Genomic DNA, 12267 nt, shown 5'->3' with positions numbered 1-12267 from the left:
TGACACAATGATGAACAAGTATATTAACATTTGCAATAACATCGATTTATTGAATAATTCAGTAAATATAATTCCTTAATTTAATTCCCTGGTGTTCTCCGCTGGTGTGCTATTTAGCTTGCCATGTTTGATGAACTTATAAATATTCTGCATTAGTCTTCGGTTCTATTTGCACACAAATGCTTTTCTCAGAGGTTAAACATACAATGGACAGAACTCTGGTTTTATATCACAAACTATTCTTTCTGAAGATTTAACAATCACCGCTTTCAGGTGCAAATCAGTCAAAAACATAACACGATTAGATTAGTCAGATTCAAGAGGAAAGGATTTTTATGAAATTGTTCTTGAAATTGACTCTTCTAAGGTTGGAATACACTACATGATTTTGCCCAGATATTCTGATATTTATAAACATGTTTTATATTTTAAATGGATTTAAGAACACATTTTTGACTCTAGCCATGAGGCACATGTGTGAATTTGTTATGTTCAGAAGGTTTGAAAGTCTGTGTGATACTCAGTTTGTATCACAGTTTACACAAAAATTACAACCCTAACCCTAACTCTAATTTAGACTGGCTTTAATATATTGCATCTTTCACTGAATATTAACTCAGCTGTGTAAAGAGGCCGTTTAATATTACAGTTACTAGAGACTCACTTTGTTTTTTTTTTTTTATGTTTGGAAAGCTACATCACAGAGAGTGCTCTTGAAGGGTTGCCATGTCCACTTATTATAGGCAATGCTTATTAAGTGTCTTTGGGCTTATTGCTTGGGCTGGGTTCATAAAGTGATCCATTTATGGAGTTAATAAAGTAGAAAGGTGCAAATCGCTATATTTTGGTATGTGGCTTATATTCAAGATCTGGCAACCCTAATGAGTAAAAAATGTACAATGTGATTTCTTTCACCGACTTACAGAAAAAACAACAACAACAACAACAAAAACGAACAACTCTGATGTTTAAATGTCATTAACAACTAGTAGTTCAGTTCCTTTCTGTACACACTGCATATAATTTCTGTAAGTGGTTGTCACTATACCTGAATTTTTTGGGAGTCAATTCAGTCCTAGAATGCAGTTGTCACTTCCGTAAAATACTAAACTGTGAGAACAGGCTTAAGCACTAAAGGAATTGAACCAAATTTAGCTGCAGTGTACATGGCCAATAAGTATTCTAAAGTCAGCTCAAACTATCAAACATGTTTGATATCCTCCAACTGGATAGAATTATAGTCTTAAACTAGAAAATCTGTCAACTCATATACTCCCCAAAATCTGCAGAGTGGCTCTCTTTCGGCATCTAACATCCACTCATCCAGACTGCAAATCGAAGCAAAAATCTGTACTAAAGTCATGTAGTGTATTTTCACCTTTACATAACTTCAAGTCTTTCTTGGATTCCTTGTTGCTTTTAACCTAGATAAAGGCCAGTTAATCAGATCATGGAAATTAATTACAATAAAAGGAACAGATTGGAACTAATTGTATAGCCTAACACATCTTAGTGTAAGAAATCAATAATCTCTACAGTAAATGAATTTAAGATCTCTATTTCTGGCTTTTGGCTATTGACAAAATATCCATTAGTTGAGTCACTCTGTAATCCCAAATTGCATACAGTCTAATCAGATTTATAAGAATAGTCTTGTAATAATATATCAAAGTGAAACCGCTTCTGTTCAATAGAACAGTGAGACTGAGGAATCCCAACAGTCTTTTAATTTTATGAAAGCTTATTGGAAGCTCTCCAGTACTGGACATTTAATTTTACATGGGGGTATTATATGTCCATGGGTATTAGCAGATTGTTTTGCGTGTTGGTGCATCAGGGACAGTGGCATTCATCAGTGTGTCCAGGGCAATAATTCAGCACTGTAACAGATCTGCGACATCCATACTCATCCACAAACACAGTCAATTGTCGCCACCTACTGGCATAAACATGTATCCTGCATAGAAGCTCACTTACATCGAGTACAGGCAAAATAGATACAAACGGCGAAAAGTCCAGTTGACTTGAACTAAGTGTTGTATAATGTTAATTATAAACAATGTAAAAAATTACTTGTTGAGGTTGTAAAACAAAGATTTCAGTGTAAAATATAAAACCATTTCAGTCTTTCTACTTCAAAATTTCAAATTTAATTTAGTGTGTTACTTCTTGTTTCTTTGTAATTATTTATGAAATGTGCAAATTGTTTGTAAAAAACATTTTCACCTCATTTTTTCAGTGTAGTATACTATAGTATTATGAATGAATCTAGCTTGCCAAAATGTTTTTGTTAGAATGCACAGATTATTTTAATAGCTTTCAATCACAGTTTTTTTTCAACTGCTTACACACATTTTCCAAATTTTTCCTCTTTTTTTCAAAACTTAACACACAAATTCAAGAATTGCACACACAAGATGCAAAATGCCTCACATCTCTTTCAAAATGAAACACCACAGTCAAAATATCACAAACATATTTCAAAACCAAACATTTGTCTTACATTGTAAACACCTTTACCATAATGTTATATTTTTGATTATGTCATATACACACTGTTATTCAAAACCTAAAGCTCTTCTTTTAAAAGCTCACATGTACATGATTGAATGTAATTGGGAGAGAGCTGTTGAATATATAAAGTAAAAACAAAAGCAAAATTGAAACCAAACTTTTTATTTATGTTTTTATTTTTTTGCTGTTTGTGGTTGTAAATGTAGTATTAGTGTACACAGTTTGAAAAGAAAAAAAAATACATCAAAAATATGTAGTGTTGTAGCATGTAGTGTAAAACCAAACATAATGTGTGTGCTTGCATGTGGAGATGGTTGGGTGTATCTAGGCTCCATCTCTCCTCCGGGCTGGCTCCGGCCACAATACTTCATCCACGTCACATGCTATATTCTCTCTTGCCAGACACCGTGAAAAGAACCTCCTTGTATGACGTATCCAACCTTGGATGGAGGCAGCATCAATGTCTCCACATGCCTCCTCCATTGCCTGGAGAAGTGTCATGTTAACATAGGGACGATGATCGTACACTTTCCAGCGCCATGTGGAGAAAAATTCCTCAATAGAATTTAGAAATGGTGAATATGGAGGCAGGTAGACAACAGAAAAATGGGGATGCATAGCAAACCAGTTTTAGACCTGATGGGCATGATGAAACCTGATACTATCCCAGATGATGACAAATCTTGCCTGGTCTTCATTCTTCAGACCCTGAACAAGCATGTCATGAATAGCTTCCAGAAATTGTATGATGTGATCAGTGTTATAGGGGCCAAGTGTGGCGTGATGGTGCAGGACACCATTTTGTGAAATCGCAGCACACATTGTAATGTTTCCGCCACGTTGTCCAGGGACATTGACAATGGCCCTTTGTCAAATGACATTCCTTCCCCTTCTTCTGGTTTTACTGAGATTAAAGCCCACCTCATCCACATAAATGTATTCATGCACAATGGCATGGGCATCCATCTCCAAAACTCTCTGTAAAAGACAAATGAATATGTAGATCAGTATATGCACAACCGAGTAGCCTGGTTTTGTAGGTGCAAGTCTGATATATTGGAGAAATGCATACATTCACAAAGTCATGTCGAAGATTCTTGACTCTATCACAGTTCCTTTCAAAAGGGACCCTATACAGCTGTTTCATTCTCATTTGATTTTTCTAGAGGACGCGGTGTATTGTTGAGGCACTCACAGCATTTATGTTCGCAAAAACTGTGGCATCATTAAGGATATGGTTGCGTATTTCACGGATTGTAATAGCATTATTGGCCAAAACCAAATTCAGAATAGCCGTCTCCTGCACTTCAGTGAACATGTGACCTCGCCCACCATGAATCCTTTGCCTTTCCACTCTGTAAAAGATTCAGGAACAGTAAGTGTGTGCCATAAACTGTAACAATATATATAATATTTAACAATTTGGTCAGATTGTCTTAAAGTTGGCTGTTTTATTGTACAGTTTGATACCTTACCAAACTGTGACCAATGCAATGCACTGTAGTAAATTAATGCAAGGGTACTACAGTAAAATATATTTATTATAGTATAGGCCTACTGTTTGTTATGGTAAAAAAACTATTATGTGTACATTAGAACATGTGTACATTACATTAGATTGTTACATACCTGTTCTCATTTCTAAAGGTTCGAATTATACCCGCCACAGTAAATCTACTCAAATTAGGCTGGACTCTCAGTCCAGCCTCTCTCATTGTTAAACCATGGTTTATCACATGATCGACTACTGTAGCCCTAATCTCATTTGAGACCACTCTTCTTGTTCCATGTCCTCCTCCATTTCTGACTCGTCCTCTTCCTCCCCTTCCAACTCCTCTTAGTCGAACTCGTCCTCTGGCTCTCCCTCCAAATCCTCTTACTCTGTCTGCATTGTTTGCATCCATTGTCCAAAAGCTATTACTTGACCTTTGGCCTATTTATAGGCCACTACTAAAGTTATGATTGGTTGTTGTTAAGTAAAGCAACAAGTGTTTGCACATGTGAGGAGTTAGTGTGAGGCACTGATTAATTAGTGTGGCATTTTGATTGGTTGTGTTTATAAAAGGAAATCAAGAAACTTCCTGTCAGATTTTTGTGTGTTGCATAGAAAATTGTGTGTTTTGCAAAAAGTGTTTAATGAAATTGAAAACTGAGTAAAAGGCCAAAAATTAGTGTATGGTTTTGCAGATTTAGTGTGTGGTTCTGGTGTTTGAGTGTCAGGTTTTAGAAATTGTGTGACAAGTAATAATTTTGTGTGTAAGCAGTTGAAAAAAACTGTAAATTAAAATCAATTTTTTTTTTGTGTGCAGTTACAGCATCTACCAGCAGAGGCTCACTGGACTGTTTTAAACAGGCAAATCCTGACCAATTTTTTTTTTTTTTTTTTTTAGATGAACTTCTAACCTTAATTTCCAGTATGTGACGGCTATGAAGTATATGAATCTTTTTTTTTTTTTTTTTTTTTTTTACTACTTGGGGCTTTTCTGTCACTTACTTTGCTTTGGTCTGCCTGCTGTTTTCCATGACCTTATTCTTTTGTCAGACCAGACACTCTCTTCACTATAAGCGGGGCAATCTCTCTCGTTCTGTCTTTCTGTTCCTCCAGCCATACATTATTCATGCATTATGTCCACTCGGCAGAACTAATCTGGCCTGCTGGTGATGACTGCACATTAAAATGCACAAAAATGAGCATGTTTCTTCTGTTAGGCCATTAAAGACCCTGAAAGGATGGGAAAGATCTCTGGAGAGCACTATAAGTGCTTGACATGCTTGACTGAACTAATGTTTCTCATGATCTTAAACACTTTTTGATCCATAGGTTTATGCCTGAAGTCTTGAAATGAGTTTGGTAGAGGTAGACAAATATACACTGAAAAAATCCATTATATTTTCCACAAAAATATTAACCCTCTATGGTATGGAGTTGCCGTATGGCAAGAATTAATTTCTACTCATTTCCTTGCACCTGGGATTTAAAAGGGCAGGCCTTAAGGTAGACAATGATGTGCTGTTTTTAGGTCACATGGCATTTGAATGTCCATCCGGACCTCTTTTTCCCATTGTAACCCTCACACGAAAGACACCTGTTGAAGTGCTCCAGAAATTGCTCCTTTCTAAACTTCTCTTCTCAAGGGGGATTTTTTGCAGCAACTTTTTAAAGTAAATTTTGTATTTTGATTCACAATTTAACTTTGTCTAACATACCTGTAGTTTTATTGTAAATTGAGAAAATATCAATGTTTCCACATGGAAACGCTGTATCGCTGTAAAATTGCAGTAATGTATTTTCCCATTGGGATTTTATTTTTTATAGATAGTAGCATCAATAATATGATTACAGTTATTAATTTATTTGAAGTGATTTTTTAATATAGTTGTATTTATGTATAAATAACAAAATTGTTTCTTCTTTTCAGAAAATGAATACAGCAATATTTTACAGAAAGCGCAATAGGAAGAGAGCAGATTTAGCTCTTCCATGTGATGAGTGTGAGGATGAGTTAGCCTTCAGTGAAGGTTAAACTTATTTTTGGTTTGCATGAGTTCCGAGTATATGAATCTATTTTATCAATTTCTAAAAGAAATGTGCATTTACATAGAAATCCATTCATTCAAACAATGATTCGTCTAATCATGCAGTGACGACACACCACTGCTGTGGCTTAGTTGGTGGCGGAGCAAAACAGACAAAGTATATGTCTTGTTTATTAAACTGTTACATAAACGCACTTGTAACTGAATTGCGGCCTTATATATACACATGCAACAACATACTCTTTTTTTTTTTTTTTTTTTTTTTTGTGCACTTTATTCTGAAGGAAAATGTTTGTATTCATAATCATCTGTCAAAATGTAACAACTTGCTCAGCCTATAATCTAATCTAATATAGAGACTTTCCACAATCCAAACAATTTCTGATAGAACTCCTATTTGAACGTTCTTTCTCACTCAGAATATTGCCTGTTTCTAGAGAAATAAAAAGTGCTGCAATCCTATCATCCATTTATATCCTTCCAGACTCTTAGTCTCTATACATTTAATGTCAAGATGTTTGGACTTGTTGACTTGAAATAAAGTAACAGATGGTTATTTCCACGTCACAGAGCAAGGGTTGATTATGTTCAGCACAGCACCATGTTGTTTCACTGCTTTTTAAATCCAGATTTAGCATCTTCTTCACACCTCCCACCCTTCCTTAATGTACATATGTTCAATAATTCAACCCTTGATTCTTCTGAATAACCAAGTTACTGAGAAAAGTCAGTAAATCCAACTTATTCCTGTGGTCTTCATTTAAAATCTGGGGCGCAGAAGAGTTGTCTTACGTCTTTAAGAAAACAGTTGTTTTGCTGTTTTTGCTGTATTTTTTACTGATCAAATACATGCAGACTTTATGAGTGTTATTATAGTTAACTTCAACTGAAACTGTAAGCACTGCTTGATGAGCATAAGAGACTTTCAAAAACATTTTTTTAAAAATCATAAACTCTGAACAATATTCTCTTGTTTTCAAAGAATATGTCTTGCAATATTTTATTTCTCTGTGTTTCAAGCATAAACCAACATTATTCTTAAATTTATGCTTTAAACAAGAAGAAAAAAGTAGGCATGTTTTTGCTGATTTGTCTTGTTCAGTTGTGCTAAAACCATGCAGATATTAGCTGCAAATAAACAACACTATCAGCAAGCACAATTCATTTTTAATGAAATCCCCCATCTCATGGCAATTCATAACAATTTTACATTTAGGCTAATTTGTGGCTAATTCGTATAATAATATTATCCCTTAAAAGTTCATTTCTGATGCTGTTGTTGACTGTTTGAGTCCTCAGAGTTTAGCCTATTGCTTGGCTGGTCGCACGCTCACATGTTTCTTCCTGTTTCACAGGACCTGTTCAGGACAGTCCCACAGTATAGCTACCCTGATTCTGCCAGTAGGCATGGGTCACCATCTCTACACGTGAGTCCTAGTGCACCAGATCTGTCGAAACACATCACACCATATCAAGCTCATCCTCTCTGTCTCTCTCTCTCACACACACACATACGCAGGCTATTTGGGACTGATCAAGACCAGTTTTTGTAGATATTTTTCATTGCCTGCCAAGTAGAGCCTGGGACATCCGCACCATGCAAATAAAAGTGCTCTGAGGCAATCTGTTGAGATTTAACAAACAACAGCACCAAGTGACCAATCCAATGATGCTGAAATCTATCATCCTTCACTGAGGTAAGACCTTTCCCAGAGGAAAAACGGATTGCTCAGAGGTTGCTCTTTCTTAGCTTAGGAGTCTTTAGTCTACTGTATCGTATTTGATACATAAATGTCTAAGGCCTGTTAAGTATCAACATGTTGTACACAATCTATTACATGCCTTCTGTTGTTTGATTGATAGTTTATACCTTTTTGCAAGTAAAACAGCCTTTTAGTATACTTCTAAAAATGTGCACCTTCAGGTTGTAATATCTTTTTGTTGTGAAATTTTTTATGGAGTGCATGTAAAAACATATTTGATATTGTTAGTAATGTTTCAAGATGAACTGGACTGAACGAATGTAGGTTTACTTGATTATTCATACATTATTATCATTATTATTATTATATATATATATATATATATTTTTGAAAAATGTTATCAAATGTGATGCATTATTGTGATGAAGAACATTTATTTGTTCATTGTTTGAACATTTATCTGCTCTCCATTTAATCTCATTGCCATCTAGGAAAACAATTCAGATCTCATTAATGATTTTTCTTCATTGCTAACACCAAACAAAGCATGTAATAAAATTAAATATATAAGAGAACTAATCAATCATTTGTTTGATGCATTATTGAAGGTATGCCTCAATATCATGTTCCAATAGACCTTGTGAAGTTAATTAGTTTGTAGTAGCTTCTCTCTATGCAGTACCGGTTATTAATTACATCAATTATTCACAATCTTTTGGGTGGATGTGCTTTTAAGGTGTGTGCATGTACTGAGGTTTATGTGACAGGAGTGTGTACTGTGATGTGATTCCTTTCTGGTCCTCATGGGAGAGTCCTGAGATGTGAGGAGAATTCCAAGGAGAAAATCTGCGGGATTTTCCCACATCGGCAGGCTGATCATGATTCCCACTTACACATGCACAGAATTCTCAAAGTGTGTTTCTTTTTGTACTTGTGCTTCTTGCGTTTTCAGACATTTAAACAAAATGATGACGTCCATGAATTTTAACATCAGTTCAAATGAAACCGGCACAAAAATATTGTGGACATCTTCTGATCTGATTATATCTCTGTCCAGTTGTTTTGTGGGAAATGGAGGCTGTGTGTAAAGAGAGAGATCCAGGTTTGCATGGGATTGTGGGAGCTGTGCATGTTGATCTCAGGAACCGGTTCTGTGTTACCTCTCCCAATATAAGGTAAGACTCAACATATCAATGCTGAAAGAAAGATGAATGGATCAAGTCAAAAGCTTTTCACAGCCAAATACAGTTACATGAAAATGAAATTGTTAGTAAAACGGAGACGAGATAATGCAGGTTATATTACATTTCTCAGACCTGCTTCTACCTACTTACAAGGTCTTCTTTTTTCTCTCATCCTGTAGCTTCACATTCTTACTGAGAGAGGAAGACAAACCTGAAACGCCTGAGGTAAAACACTCTGTGAGTTCCTTCTAAAACAGCACATCATCTATGCATAGCTTAACTTTAAATGTCATAAAGCTATTATTTTAATTTCCTTCAAATGTAATCTTTATCTCTTCAAGCATACATTCAACTAAAGATGAAAATTCATTTACTCCCCCTTACATCATTCAAAACCTGTATCACACGAAAGGTAAATATTCTTATGACAGTTTTTCAAATGCAATGAAAGGGAATAAGTACTAGTGCTGTCAAGGTGTCACTAAAAATTTAATTACACTAGTCCATATGATTAATGGGCTATATATTTCATTTCTTTTTATGTCATATGATTCAATATTTAAGTAATTATTCACTGATAAAGCTGCCTTAGGCACACGGTTGATGCAATTTCCAACACAAGTCTGAATGATTAGTTTTCAAGTTGGCCGGATGCTTCTTGATGCTCAGTAATCTGGTTGCAGCGGTTGGTTACCAGCTCTCTGGAGGAGAAGTTTTTTAAGTTTAGAGCTTCATTAATCCCCTTTAGTTCAGACTGTCGTGGTGCATCACATATGCAATCAACATTTAAACACTCAAAATACATACAAAAATATAGAAGGAAAAAAATCAACTAAATTTATTACGTAAACATATTGCTTCAGGCACAAAAGTAATTTGTAAAACATCTGATTGTCCTTAAATGTCGCCCAAGGGGAATACACATAATTATGCAAAGGGTGTGTGCTGTCTCCTATTATTTTATGTGCCATCCTTATTACTTGCTGTTCATAATAAAATGTAAGACTTCACAAGGAAACACCCATATTTTTGCGCACATATCAACAATGCCTTGCAAACAGGTTTTGTTCTTTATAGACAATTATGAAAACCAACAAATAAAGGAAAATGACTGGATACTTTCATCAAATGAATTATACAAAGACCTGTGAATAACTCTCTGTACATGTACAGATACTTTTTAATTAAATCCTTCGTAACCCAAGGTTTATTATTAGGATACAAAGCAATCTTTTTAGTAGGTATAACTGAATCAACACAGAAAGTCATATATTTAGAAATGGTAAGCACCTGTTTGTTAAGATCGGAACGTGTTAAAAACAGATTCCAATCTGTAGAATCAAAACAACCCCTTAAAACTTCAATATTAGAAGGTGTCCATTCTTGAACAAATCGTACTTCTCTCTTCACTTGCTTTTTAATAGGAATGTACACAGAAGACAGCAAGATTATATTTATATTATGATCAGATGAACCAAGAGGAGGTAGTGACAGAGACCTGAAAGCTCCCGAAATCAGGCCATAACATCTATTCAAAACTTTATCAGACCATGTATCATATTGAAAATAGTCCTTTAGATATTAATCCATAATACAATGGTTAAAATCACCTAAAATAAATTTAGGTGCATCTGGAGATATATTATCCAGTTTATCCAGGGCATCTGAAGGAACTCACAAGGTCATACAGAAACTGCAATAAGTTCAATATCTGAATTATAAATCTTATGTCGTACTAATGCTGTATTACACCAACTTTCCTTAATATAAACACACAACTCTTCCACATTCTTTCCCTGTTGTATCTTTGTCTCTGTCCAGCCAGATCCATAGTGCTATCTGAATCATCCAACCACGTTTGAATGGCATCATATGCCTGCTTCTGTGTTCGTGCATGGAACTCACATTGGCTTGTAATTCATCCGATTTATGGCAAAGCAAGCGTACATTGCCTAAAAGTATTCCAGGCAGCGGAGTAAATCTTTGAGCCCTCTTTAGTCTACATCGGACTCCACTTCGATTCCCACGTTTCTTCCTTACTCTCCTTTTCAGACCAGAAGGCCAAATTAGTTCTTCGGGAATATTCCAAGTGGCATTGACAGGACCGGCATGTGAATGCAAGCCCAACAGAAACTCACTTAATTTATCAGTGAATAATGACTTAAATATCATGTCACCAGAATTATCATATGACTCAGAAAACATGGAATCCACACAAGTCATATGAAGTACTTTAATGATACTTCTACACTTTACAGTTCTTATTCACTGTGATTGCATGGAGAAAAATGACCAGCACATTTTTTCAGTTCCCTCCTTTTATGTGTGCAAATCTAGACTGTTTCCTCAAATTTTTTTTTTTTTTTAGTTTTGCATGCTAAGAGCACAGTACTATATTAAGAATGCATAAATGTTTATTTATTTTGAAGACACATTCGAAATGATTCATACAGTTTCAGTAAGAAAGAATATGGTCAGCTGCCAATACTGAGAGATGTGGTGACAGCGGAAACGTCTTAGGTTACGAATGTAACCATGGTTCCCTGAGTAGGGAATGAGACACTGCGTCCTCTAGGGGTCGCTATGGGGAACACCTCGTCGTGACCCGTGTCTGAAGCATACATTGAAAAAACACCAAGGAGTTGGCCGGCGACAGCCTCTGATGTCACTACCGGTGCCACTACAAAACAGGCACCGGGATAACACGTCATTCACTTCTTCGTCTGAAGCTTGCGTCCGAAGCATGGCAGGGAGCTAGAGGACGCAGTGTCTCGTTCCCTACTCAGGGTACCATGTTTACATTCGTATGGGGAACAGTATACCCACGCCGCCATGCTGAGGGGAGTGCAGGCCAGAATCATGGCGAACACTAAGTACCAACTCTTCCATTTCCATGGGAGTTGCCCCTGGGACGTTTAGACGGCTGTCTGTGACAGTACCCCTTACGGCCAAAGGCCTAAGCTACATACCCAACTTAATTGTTAGGGCCTCGGCCCGGGGAAGAGCTGAAGGCTTGGAATCAGGAAAGATTCCTTTAAAGGGATACGGCTAGGAACCTAGCATTTTATACTAAGTCTTGCCTGTCACACAGGGGCTACCGCTTGCTTCCACAAAAGCTTGCTGAAGGAGGTGTCTCAACAGATCTCCAGTAGCAACACCCTGTTTAGATAGGTATCCGAGGATACATTGGTGGAGTGGCGCCCAAGATGAACGGGGCTTTTACTAACTCAAGAAAGGGCACGAAGCAACCGTGCGAAGCCCTCACCATATAGGATTTTAGAAAGAACGCAGAATACTAGCGTGCGAACTTACCACAGTGTGGATTTCAG

This window comes from Cyprinus carpio, chromosome A12, assembly GCF_018340385.1.
Source record: "Cyprinus carpio isolate SPL01 chromosome A12, ASM1834038v1, whole genome shotgun sequence".
Lineage (NCBI taxonomy): Eukaryota > Metazoa > Chordata > Actinopteri > Cypriniformes > Cyprinidae > Cyprinus > Cyprinus carpio.
Note: the sequence above shows the minus strand (reverse complement) of the source record.